Raw genomic sequence first — 14,060 nt, forward strand, 5'->3', positions numbered from 1 at the left:
TCATGCCTCAAAAAACTATTATACCGCATGTATTGTAGCCAGCTCTAATAATTCACCAAATCACAGATTTTAGTTCTAGAAACCACCATTATTTACAGTAGCTGTGCAGTAAAATGTCTTAAACCCACTTACTATCACTACCCGAAAAGTGATGAACATATCAATAGAAAGATATTATAAATAGGGAGTAATTAAAACTATACACAATATAACATCAACATTATAACCGACCATAAAATAACATTCAGAATATCTGGAAGCAGCAATTTAAATAAACCTAAAGCAGAAAAAAAAAAAATATACAAAGGCATTATTAATAACCCGGCCACGCCATTGTTAATTGTTTTTTATGCACTTGATAACATTTACTGTTGACCTCTCCAACTGGGTCAAAGGCATTGGGAATAGGCATATTGCCCTTTTTGTTAATGCACTTGATTACATACCCTTAGCGGCTCCCACTGGCTCAAGGGCACCGGGAGTAGGCATACTGCCCTTTGTGTTAATGCACTTGATGATACCCTTAGCCGCTCACACCAGCTCAAGGGCATCGGGAATAGGCATATCGCCCTTCATGTTAATGCACTTGATTACTTTACCCTTAGTCACTCCCACTGACTCAGGGGCACACAGATCAGGTGCAGTGCTCTTCAGTTTTGTGCACTAGATAACTGCATTGTCCAGACGACAACCTTGTTCTCTTCACCCCTCCAGCCGCCGTCCCTGGCACAGAGGAGCCAATTTCTTCTGTAGGCATGCAAAATATGATTGCCCTGACCCCAGGGACATTACCCTAACAGGGTCCTATAAAATATAAATGCTTCTGGAGACCAGGGGGCCATACCTTGATGGTCACCCCTCCATACCAGGGGGCCATACCCGAGATGGTTACCCCCTCCACACCAGGGGGCCATACACGAGATGGTTACCCTCCACACCAGGGGGCCATACACGAGATGATTACCCCTCAAAACCAGGGTGCCATACCTGAATTGGTTATCCTTCCAAACCCAGGGGGGGGGTCCGCGGCCAGTTTATTAACAAATAACAAACATTTACAATAAGTATTAAATACACAATCATATACGACATGAGGGGAGGGTTCTTGGAGCCCCAAAAATACTGGCTAAATATTTTGGCAAACACACAAGAACTTAAAAAATCCACGTTACCCACAGCCGTAAACCACCAGCTCGAGGGCACCAAACATCCCATTCCGGGAAGTCCAACCACCGAAAGCTCCCGGGTAACACCCCGTCCAGAGTTACCCGTCCAGAGCCGTAACCAAAAGCCAGATCCAGAATTTTAACTTCCAATTCCTTTTTGCTGATTCAGCATCAACTCCAAGAACCCCACCCAGAGGTCCATACTTAATATGGTTACCCCTACTGACCAATTTATAAATAGCTTCCAGGACCCACTAAAAGGAAAACAAATGTTTTTTTTTTTTTGTTTTTTAAATTCATGTTCTTATTAAAATAAACATAAAATAAACTTTAAAGCATAAATCACATTAATACGCTGGGGGGAGTCCTTAAAGCTCCCAAATCTGGTGATTACCAAACATAAAATGTACCAACAATTACACCCAGCTGTTACCCCCACTAGATCGGGAGCACATAGCCACAAGGGTTCCAACGTTCACTTGAATTTCCTCCACCTTTCACCAGGTCCAGAACCATATTAACTTCCAAAAAGAGGAATCCATATCCCAATGAATCCCCCAGACCAATTTCTAACCAACTTCTAGGACCCCCCTAACCACCAGGCTCCAGGTAATCCACTCAGGCCTGTGCCATCTGCCATCTTAAGTAATATAAAATAAGCACTTGGTGGGTATACACTGATCCCCTTTTTTTTTTTTTTTTTTTTTTAAGTTATTATTCACACCTTTATTAAAACAAACATACCATAAAACATCAAAACATAAATAATATTAACACGCTGGTAGGAGTCCTTGAAGCTCCCAAAATCCAGTGATTACCAAACATAAAGTGAACATAAAATGTACCAACAATTACTCCCAGCCGTTACCCCACCAGCTTGGGAGCACCATAACCACAAGGGTTCCGATGTTCACTTGAATTTCCTGGGGATCCGACAAACCCTTGCCGAAACTCCCCTCCACCTTTCACCAGATCCAGAACCATATTGAATTCCAAAAGGAGGAAACCATATCCCAATGGATCCCCCAGACCATATTTAGCCAACTTCAAGGACCCCTCCAACCGCACAAAATGTGGGATAAGTGAGGGTGAAAAACTCACAGGTTTACAACCAAGGTATACAACAGGTTAATAATGGAAAATATCCCATCGTAAGGTCCAGAAATAGACAGAGATGGGCAATGCTGTGTTATATGAGAAGCCGCCTGCTCCTCTACAGCAGTTACAGACTCTAATCACCAGCTGCGCATAAATGGTAAGAAATATGTAGGTCTAATATAAGCTGCCTGCAGCCATAGGTGTGTGAGCAGAAAACTGCAAGTTCTGTATCCCAGCCAGTCACTCTACTACATACAATTACAATAGACGAGAGACAGGGCTGAAAACTGGGCCCATGATGTGTCCTCCAGAGCAATGTGCAGCCTCACACTAGGAGTGCCTCCTCACTGCCCGCCATGTGCTGAGTTATTAGTGCACACTCAAATGTGCCGAGTCGCTCACCGATTATTTATTTTACACATGATAAAAACATAAACCATTCAGGCCTGTTCCATCCACCATCTTAGGTAATATAAAATAAGCTCTTGGTGGGTATAATCTGATCATGCAATATATGAGGGGGAGGACTAAAGGCAGCAATCGCTACAGAAATCAAGCGCTAAGCTGGAAGTCATGTCCAGGTTATATGTACAGCCAGGAAAATGACCTGGAGACACAGGATGTCTATACCCAGCATGATCCATATATAGCAGAGTGAGGAGTGATATCATGTATACAGACCTGTGGTACAGGTTAAGTATACAGCACAGGAATAGAGCCTTTACATATACACCACATATAGTGAGTAACCTGGTTCCACAGGATCTGCACACCCAGCCTCACAGTATGTAACAGAGATGAGGTCACATACAGCTCATCAGACTCCATAACTGGGATGGGGGGATAATCCGCACACAGCATGATCAGTATATAGCAGAGTGAGGAGTGATATCATGTATACAGACCTGTGGTACAGGTTAAGTATACAGCACAGGAATAGAGCCTTTACACATACACCACATATAGTGAGTAACCTGGTTACACAGGATCTGCACACCCAGCATCACAGTATGTAACAGAGATGAGGCCACATACAGATCATCAGACTCCATAACTGGGAAGGGGGGTAATCAGCACACAGCAGGGTCAGTATACAGTGCACTGACATGAAGTGCAGCCTCTCATCATCATACATATATACCATCCCCCGACTGCTCCTCTCACCAGTGTCTCTAATACATGTGACTGCCCAGCTCCACCATAGTAATGGCAGACACTGTATGTGTCCCTGCTCTGTCCTATCATACATATACCCAGAACTCATGAAGACTCTGTATAATACAGCAGTAATGTGGTATATCAGAAATGTCTGCTGGGAGGTCACACAAAAACTGCCTCTGCAATAAGTGAAGGAACATGGCAGCTACATGAATTACTGAGGTAGTCTGGATCCCAGATATGATGTAGGAGCTGATACTGTACACACTACACAATGTCTGAGGTGAATGCAGAGTAGTATATCAAACATGTCTGCAGGGAGGTCACACGGAAGCTCACAGTCTGTGAGGAAAATGCAGCATGCACATGAGGGACACGGCAGCTACATGAATTGCTGAGGTAATATTAATCCCATACATAATGTAGGAGCTGATACTACACTAGTACATGATGTCTGAGGTGAATGTGCTCCTATTATCTGTCGTGTGAGGTGATAACCCCAGTATTATACTCCCTGACACTGCAGACATGCTTCCTCCTGTTCATCCTGTCCAAGAAAGAGGGAGAGACACAGATTTCCTGCTCTATATAAGCCCCACCCTCCTCACAGTAACTCACCAGGCACAGACATACTGTGCTTCTTACTCTGAAAGCAACATCCCTCGTGCTTAAAAATCTACACTATACCAAAAAGCTGCAGGAGTAAAGGTCCACCCATCCCCAAGTCATGTCCTCCTCCGCCTATGGCTCCAGTGGTTTCTTTATGTGAGAACTATATGACAATATTATGTGTGAACTAGAGTGAGTGCAACAAAATTAATAAAGGGGATGGGGAAACTACAATACCCAGAGAGAAAAAACACAAAAATTGAGCTTGGTTTGAGTTGATACACATGCAGCATATAAATGCATGTTGATATTGGCCATAAAACATAAAACCTACAAAAGACAAAGTGAGCAAAAACCCTGCTGTAACTAAATAAGTAAAAGCAAAAGTGCATCTAAATAATACAGAGTTTTTAGTAATACTGTTTTTGATAGAAAGTAGCATGAAAGCTATCCCACCACGACACGGTAACTGTTCGGGATAGTCCTACACTGTCTAATATTAAACACCTTGCCTTGTGTCAAAGTTGACCTCAATGTGTGAACAAGGGCAGACAAAAGGACTGGGTCCCAAACAGTAGACACCAGTCTGGGGAAGAAGCCTTATATACAATTTCCAGCTCAGGAGAGGGAGGCCACACCCGGGCTTGCACAGAATGCAAAAATACAATACCCAGAGAGATTAGCAAAATCAGGATTATTTAGTCTAGAAAAAAGACGACTGAGGGGCGATCTAATAACCATGTAAAAGTATATAAGGGGACAAAACAAATATCTCTCCGAGGATCTGTTAATACCAAGGAAGATGACGGTCACAAGGGGGCATTCTCTGCTACTGGAGGAGAGAAGGTTTTTCCACCATCATAGATGAGGATTCTTTACTGTTAGGGCAGTGAGAATCTGGGATTCCTTGCCTGAGGAGATGGTGATGGCAAACTCAGTCGAGAGGTTCAAGAGAGGCCTGGATGTCTTCCTGGAGCGTAACAATATTGTATCTTACAGTGATTAGGTTATGCAGTAGATTTGGGGATTTATAGTGACGTAATATAGGCTGAACTGGATAGACAAATGTCTTTTTTCGGCCTTGCTAATTATGTGGCGGTAGACCCCATTGTAGGGTGGTTCTGGCTGAGCACCTACACGGGTCTGGGGTAATATAGGTTGCAGCGCCGCAGTATGACCTACAGTTAGGCGCAGTCATGGGAGGGTTGGTGAGGCAGCTGAAGAGAAGGGTCTCATTTTTATTGTTACTATATGGCTAAATTTCCCCCCAGCCTGCTTCCCAGCGTCACCCCAGACTGCGCCTGTCGCCTCGCTTTCACACATCGCCAGGACAGGATGGAGAAAACAGGATCTGAGAAGGGGAATGGGGTCATTAGATGCAAAGTCAGGATCAGAACAGGCCATCAATCAGCAGAAATGTTTCCTGGATTTCTGTGGAGCAGACAAGCAGACGGTCCATCCATGTGTATAAAACACAGCGCTCTATGTACAATCCCTGGCTGCTCCGCTCACTGAACAGGGTGCCCCCCCATAGACCAGCACACTGCACTCCTGAAATACTCTGTGCTTCTGTCACCCTGCTCCCACCACCATATATGTCCCAGAATTCTTGCTGCCTGCCATACTCTGTGACTGTCTACTTGTCAGTATAACTTTGCAGTCACCAACAAAAAGGCTGCTCACTGTGTTCCTAAATGTCATCCTCTCTTATCCCTTAGTAAACACCCAGAAGGGGAGGGGAGGAGTGACATCACACCCATGTCATCAGACTCAGCCCATATCTACTGCAGGGCAGTAATGTGAGCTAGTTGTACACTAGGTTTTTGTCAAATTTCAGTAGCTGCTCCCCCTAGTGTTTAAAAGTGGAAATACCTATCCTTTTTAAAATTATTTTTCATATTTTACTAAATTATAAGCAAATGATATTTTTTAAGAAAATGTAAATATTAATTCTTTACATTTTTTCTATTGCTGGGAAAACTTTTTTCATGGTTCCTTCCCTTTAAAACCGGGGTTTTCTTTGTGAGCTCTGAAGAACAGATGTAATTAGGAGGGGCATTCCTTTGTATGAGTCTCTTGCGGTTCGTTGAAAAATGGGGTTGTGTTTTTTTCTGTGGTCAAAAGAGGTATTTCATTAGGGTCTGACCTTCTTTACCAAAACACAGAAAGCCCTAGGAAAACTTTTACAACAGGTTGTATGGAGGATAACAACCTGGGTGTATATATCTCCTCTGCGTGTGTAGCTCAGTTTTTTCTTACCCGTGGAAGTGGTTATTGGTCTGAAAACTGAGAAAAAAAAATCTATCCTCTTAGATAGTGGGGTGGTCGCCAACATGATGGATGCTCAGTTCTCATGGGACCTTGATCTTGCGTGTAGGACTCTGGTGAAGCCAATCCCCATATGTGCAATTAACTCTGCAACTCTCCGTCAGGGAAATTTTACGCAAGTAGTACATAATGTGAACCTGCGCATAGGGGCTCTTCACAGGGAGCTCCTTTCTTGTTATATCTTGGAAGGTCTCCCTACTATTGTGTTAGGCTTTTTTTGGCTAACTGTGCATAATCCGGTTATTGACTGGCTGTCCAGAGAAATAGTCAAATTGAGTGATTTCTGCAAAAATTATTGCCTAGGTACCATCATTTCTACTGTTTCCACTATACCGTCTTTTCTGCGTGATTTTGTGGATGTGTTTTCACAAAAGAGGTGCCAGGAACTGCCCCCCCCCACCGTGTGAATGATTGCCCTGAAATCTTGCTCCCTAAGGGAAAATTACCCAGAACCAGATTATACAATCTGTCTGGCCCTGAAAGGTAAGCCATGAAGGATTACATCTCTTAGAGTCTTGCTAAAGGTCCCGTTACATTTAGAGATGCACCAGCGATCCCGACAACGATACGACCCGGTCAGGATCACTGGTGCATCGCTAAATGGTCACTAGTGAGCTGCCATACAGGCAGATCTCACCAGCGATACAGCGATGCTCGGCGGTTGTTACTTACCTGTCACACGCGGAGATGATGACGACTTCCGCATGTGTCACTCGTCGGCGCCAGCAGGACGCAAGCGAGAAGAAAATGGCCCAGGGCGTTCTCACGCGATCAGCGATATACAGCGGGGGGGGCGTTCAGAAGTAAATGTCACTTGTAGCGAGATCGCTAGCGATATCGCTGTTGCGTCACAAAATCGGTGACTCTTTAGCGAAATCGCTAACGATATCACTGTGTGTAAAAGGCCCTTAAGGGTCATATTAGACGCTCCTCTTCGCCGGTAGCTGTGGGGTGATTCTTTTTTGTTAAAAAGAAACATAAGGGCATTTGTCTCTGTTTATATTTTCGTGAGATAAATCAGATTACTATCCGGGGCCCTTATCCCCTCCCACTCATTCCCGATTTATTCAGATTGTTGGAGCAAAATGGTTCTCTAAGCTGGAACTCAGAGGAGCCTGTAGTCTGATTAGGATCAAGGAGAGGAGTGAGTGGAAGACAGCCAGAAGGGCTTTATGAAAACTTGTCATGCCCTTTGGTTTGACTAATGCCTCGCTATTTTCCAACATTTTGTTAACGACATTTTTTGTCACCTTGAGGATAGATTTCTAGTGGTGTATCTTGCCGATATTGTAATATCTTCACCTGATCTCAAGTCACATCAGGTATACGTCCAGCAGGTGTTACAGGTTTTACGAGATAATCAACTGCTGTGTCTACAGCAGGTTTCCGGATAGACCCTGATGAGGTCTGTTCAATTCTGGAATGGGATCTGCCAGAAAATCTGAAAGCGTTGCAATGCTTTTTTGGAGTTTCCTAACTACTATCGTAAGTTTATAAAAAATTCTTGTCGATTGTCAAACCCCTCAATGACATGAAAGGTATGGACTTCTCAAGGTGGTCCGACTGCGCCATCCAGGCATTTTCTTCTTTGAAGAAATGCTTTTCCACTGCTCTTGAACTCCTTCAAACCAATGTTTAATAATCATTTATTGTTGAGGTTGATGCATCTGAGGCGGGGGTCGGGGCTTTGTTGTCTCACGGGTCCATCCCCTGGTAAGTGGCACCCATGTGACTTCTTTTCTTACAAAAATAACCTTAGTTGAAAGGAACTATGATGTAGGCAATAGAGAACTTTTTGCCACGGTTGTCAGGTCCGGACCTCAGTGTGAATGATTTTGTATGGCTGTCTAGCAGAAATATTAAACTGAAAATTCCTTCCTGGAAATTAGGTCCTACATTCATTGGTCCTTACAACATGGTCACCATAATTAATGATAATAATCTTTATTTTTCTATAGCGCTAACATACTCCACAGCGCTTTACAGTTTGCACACATTATCGGTAACCCTGTGGTCTTTCGTCTTGAGCTTCCTCTAACTCTTAAAAGCCACATTGTTTTCCACAGGTGATTGCTCAAAAAATATAAAGCGCCTGTGGAGCCGTCACCCTTTCTGCCGCCACCGATTGTAGTTGAAGGTAATTTGAACTTCCCGGTGGCAAAATTGTGGATTCTCGTATAGTTGACCGCTCTTTACAATACTTAGTCTGCTCATGAACATACCGCTTCCAGTGCACTATGTGGGCACCGGCATCTGAGGTTAATTCCAGAAAAATAATTCCGTCCTTCCCTAGCTCTTTTGATAGATTGGTATATGGGCATAGGAAATATCAACATGTGTGGGGTCAGTGGTGTGGCTCCAATGTTACTATGCTATCATCTTGTGAATTAGTGGATTCCATTAGTGAATTGATAGGATGATTGCTTTCGCCTAACTAAAAATGGTGTCTTTGTTTAGCTGGAGTTGGACTGAATAAATATGTTACTGGTATTCTAAGTGATTTAGATGTGGCATGTTGTTTCCATGCCTCTGTAAATTGAATCAAATCTTTATAATCTGATTCTTGCCTTAATACATTTGTCGCTGTATATAGTATGTTACCTTTATATATTGTATTCGCTGTCTGTTACCAGCCTAGATGGTTGATTGTTCTATTCAATATTTGTTTGATATACAGTATATGGTGTGTTGTTGTTCTTTTCTCCTTGAATAAATCAAGTTTAAAAAAATATATTCATATTTATTTAAAAGGAACGAGTGATTGTGCGCCCTTAGGGCGCGCGCTGGGATTACGAACCACGCAATGGGGTGTAACCACGCATTAGACTGACCTCGCAATGGGGTGTAACCATGGTGCAGACTGGCCTATGTGCAGACTAACAGCAAACACAAATACCTGGTGTACCTCTCCTTCCACTCCTACCTTGTGTATGAAAAAGCTCTGTAGTTAATTTTGTTCGGGTACAGTTTTTCGATAGCGTTATCCATGAAGAAAGTGCACGGGTAGAGCTTATCCCATAGCTCTATTCCTAAAGGGAATGAACGGGTAGAACTATCTGATAGCGCTATCCCTCAATGTTCCTGAGTGTAAGCTATTTCACATGGTTGAGCGCACTTGGGATCTGCCCCCAAGGCCCTGCCCATGCCCAATGTTTGGTCCGTAGACCGCGGCTAGGAGTTAGTCCCGCTTTTGTTGCTTGCTGTCGTGCAGCATTAGATGTTCTATGTGATTCAGTCTTCATTTCCTTTTATCCGGCTTGCAGGAAGATGATATGATGCAGCACAGATGGTTTTAGTTGTCTTTCTGTCACCCTAGCCATAGTTGTTACCCTCTGGATATTATACGGGCATTTTGAAGGCCTGGGTATTTTCCCTTAGACAGATGGTGACACCTTCTCGGGAGATCTTTAAAGACAAACTCTGAGGAAAAGGGGAAAACACATTTATCAGACATCATTAGCACGTTCTATCTCTGTCATCTATTTCATATAATAATTTGGATTTTTCAATGTAACATATCTATCAGAAACATTTTTTGTGCTTGTATGACCCTCACCTCAGTTACTCACCTGGAAATCAGTATAGTTAGTTATTTGGTGAATTATCAAGCCGACGAATCCCATCCACTCAGTTATCATGCCGGTCCTATCCACAATCTGCAGAAGGTAGAAGATAGAGGACGTTACTTCATGGCTGTACTCACCAGTGCATCTGCCATGGAATGAGATGGTAGGACGTCTTGTACACCAAGAGATAATGGTTTACCTTTACACCGGACACTAGTGAATTGTGCAAGATGGTGAAACGTAAACTTACCGTCATACAGTAGCCACTACATAAGTGCTTGTAGTCGATGCACATACTTGCACCCACTGGAAGGACGTGTTAAGAAAAGTACCAAAATCCTATTATTATAGTGTTTCCTATAATAATGACTGAACTATGAAATAATGGTCACAGTGGAGCCCACCTTACACACCTAAACACACTGACTTATCTAGAAAAGGATACTTATCAGCAGAAAAACTATCGTCAGCAAAGTTGCTGCCAATCTAAAGTGGCACATGCACCGACTGCTGAAGGATCTCTTGTACAGGCACACAGATTGACATAAGTTGTAAATGGCAAGAAGACAAAAAGCCATTCCTGCGCCGATCCTGTGCGCTGTAGGATTGATTGTCACCTACAAGAAGAAATATATGACTGTCATCAATACGGTCATCATGGAGATCTGAGAACTTAAGAGCAGGATCTGCCCCACTGTAATATACAGGACTCCAGGTTCTCACCACAGTATATAATCTACTGAACCTGAGATCCTGAGTATTACTGGAGACTTTATATAAAACCTAGTAACTTACCGAAAATACAGCATTAACTATGTTCGCAATGCTCACAATCCATCCATCAATGACAAGGATTTTCTGGCAGATGATATATCGCTTCTCCGATGGCTCAGACTGAATAATCATGAACCTGTACTGGATGTAAGCGATGCCAGCTCCTGAAATAGACAAAGCAAGTTATCAACCAGATATTTCCATGCCACTATGATAGAAAACCTAATCTTAAGAATGCACCAATGAGCTGAAGAGGTTTAGAGATTTAATGGGGTTCTCTGGGCCTTTGATGGCCTATCCTTATATCAAATTGATGGATTATTGAAGGAGCGCCCACATATTTTTCATTGCTTACCAGGCACAGATCCTTACTTTTGATGAGAGTTGTACCTGGTATTACAGCTGTGTCTCATTTACTTTACTAGGCCTAAGATGCCGAAAGCTTTTGTACCATCAATTACCACTGGCCAACATACAAAACAGTGAAATGGCGGCATGGCCACTTAAATCTGGTAAACAGCGGATTGTCACAGTCAGAACCCACTGATTTGATATTATGGGCTATCAATCTTTTTGTCCCAGAGAATCTTTTGAATGTCATCTCTGAGCAAAGAATTGTGATATCGTCCTATACGATGCAGCATCTACTTACCAAGAATGGAATTAACCGTGAAAATGACCGTGTAGATCACAGATTCTGGGAATGCAACTCCCGTGTGACTGTCAAAGATAAGGAAAATATTGGGAGTAATTAGGACACAAGAGGAGTAATTGTCATGTGTAATCATCCTACATTATATATTCTGACCAGACACAAATTGAAGCAAAGTACATTAGAGGAAAGTTATTAAACTAAATGCAGTGAAAACATCAGATGATTGTTCATTCAAGTTAGTTTTAAAAAGTTAAAGTTCAAGTTATTTCAATTTTCCCTTATTAAATATAGATATTAAGTAAATAAACATATTTTGTATTGCGCATAGCAAAGTCAAATATTTCAAAATATAAAATGAATCAAACCAATTTGTAAATACTGCAAAGAGAAAAGAATTGAAACTCCAGAAAAAGATAAAAAAAACAATAAAAGGCCTCATACGGCTAAATCAGTGAGAAATTTGTAACGTTCTGTGTCTCAACAATTAGCAACACAAATGGAGAAATTTTTGCACAACTAAACTAATAAAAAAAAAAATACGACATGATTTTAATTACACAATGAATGGTGTAAAAACAAAACACAGAAAACTACAATAGCGCTTTTTTTCTCTCAGTATCAGTACACTTGAAAAAAAAAGTCTGTGTTCCTTTACATTTTATAGCAAAGTTAATGGCGTCCTTCAAAAATATGACAAAATCTGGCAATACACAATCGCTCAAAAGGCTGCAGCGGGAAGGGGTTAATAATGCACTAAATATAATGCATTAAGAACATTTCAGGAAATATAATATAATTAGAACCTTCCATTACTGTAAGACAAAAACAATATAAAATTGTACTACAGAATCAGGAATCTGTCCCAGTATCCTCTTACCTGATGTACGGATATTTACTGTGCCCTGAGATTATAGTCAGACAGGCACAGACACAGATGCCCAATAGCGTCCACACGGTCCACAAGATCGGCAGAATTTCCAAACCTCGGATCTCCATGATGCAAAGAAAATTAAGTGGAAGCCTCTCTCTCCTTCTCCTCTCCTTCCTCTCGCTCTCCTTCTCTCGCTCTCTTTATTCTCTCGCTCTCCTTCTCTCGCTCTCCTTCTTCTCTCGCTCTCCTCCTTCTCTCGCTCTCACCTCTTTTTATCTCGTCGTAGATTATAAGGCCGAGTATTCTTAGAACCAGATGATGTCACAATGGTTTGTGATGTCATAGTTGATCACCTCATTGTTGCATCATCACTCAGGCAGTATGGATCTGATTGCTGCTTGGTAATGTAGAGGTTTTTCACACTTTCCATATTCTGTCACATATCCAGCACATTGTAGTGTAATAGCTCCTATTATTATATTCATGTAAAAGATTACATACTGTCACCAGATATTTTTTGAGAGGATTTTACGAGATTTGACTAATTTTAGCCGGCTTAAGCACAAAGTTTAACCCCTTCACGACCCAGCCTATTTTCACCTTCCTGACCCGGATAATTCTTACAATTCTGACCACTGTCACTTTATGAGGTCATAACTCTGGAATGCTTCAATGGATCCCACTGATTCTGAGTATGTTTTCTTGTGACATATTGTACTCTATAATAGCAGTTAAATTTCTTCGATATGACTTGCATTTATTTGTGAAAAAAATGGAAATTTGGCGAAAATTTTGAAAATGTTGCAATTTTCCAACTTTAAATTTTTATGCCCTTAAATCAGAGAGTCAAATTGCACAAGACAGTTAATAAATAACATTTCCCACATGTCTACTTTACATCAGCACAATTTTGGAACCAATGTTTTTTTTTTGCAGGGAAGTTATAAGGGTTAAAATTTGACCAGAAATTTATCATTTTTTCAACAAATTTTACATCACCATTTTTTTAGAGACCACATAACATTTGAAGTGACTTTGTGGGGTGTACATGACAGAAAATACCCAAAAGTGACACCATTCTAAAAAATGCACCCCTCATAGTGCTCAAAACCACATTCAAGAAGTTTATTAACCCTTCAGGTGCTTCACATGAATTTTTGGAAAGTGTAAGGAAAAAAATGTTCATTTAGACCTAATTTTTTTTACTTTTGCAAGGGTAACAGGAGAAAATGGACCATATATTTTGTTGTGCAATTTCTCCTAAGCATGCCGATACCCCATATGTGGGGGAAATCTACTGTTTTGGCGCACGGCAGGGCTCAGAAGGGAAGGAGCGCCATTTGACTTTTTGAATGTTAAGTTTGATGGAATAATTAGCAGACGTCATGCCGTGTTTGAAGAGCCCCTGATGCGCCTAAACAGGGGAAACCCTCCACAAGTGACACCATTTTGGAATCTAGACCCTTTAGGAAACTTATCTAGATGTGTATTGAGCACCTTAAACCGATAGGTGCTTCACAGAAGTTTATAGCGTAGAGCCGTGGAAATAAAAAAATCACATTTTTCCCAAATAAATCTTTTTAGCTCCATATTTTGCATTTTCATAAGGGTAACAGGAGAAATTACTTCATGCAATTTGTTCTGCAAATTCTCCTGAGTACACCGATACCCCATATGTGTTTCGGCGCACGGCAGGGATTTTTATTGCAAAAACTAGTTTTTGCATCACCATATTTTGAGAGCTACAATTTTTCCATATTTCGGCCGACAGAGTCATGTGACGTCTTGTTTTTTGTGGTATGAGCTGACGTTTTTATTGGTACCTTTTTCGGGCA

This window comes from Dendrobates tinctorius, unplaced genomic scaffold (genome assembly GCF_039654945.1).
Source record: "Dendrobates tinctorius isolate UK_male_01 unplaced genomic scaffold, ASM3965494v1 ptg000219l, whole genome shotgun sequence".
Classification (NCBI taxonomy): Eukaryota; Metazoa; Chordata; class Amphibia; order Anura; family Dendrobatidae; genus Dendrobates; species Dendrobates tinctorius.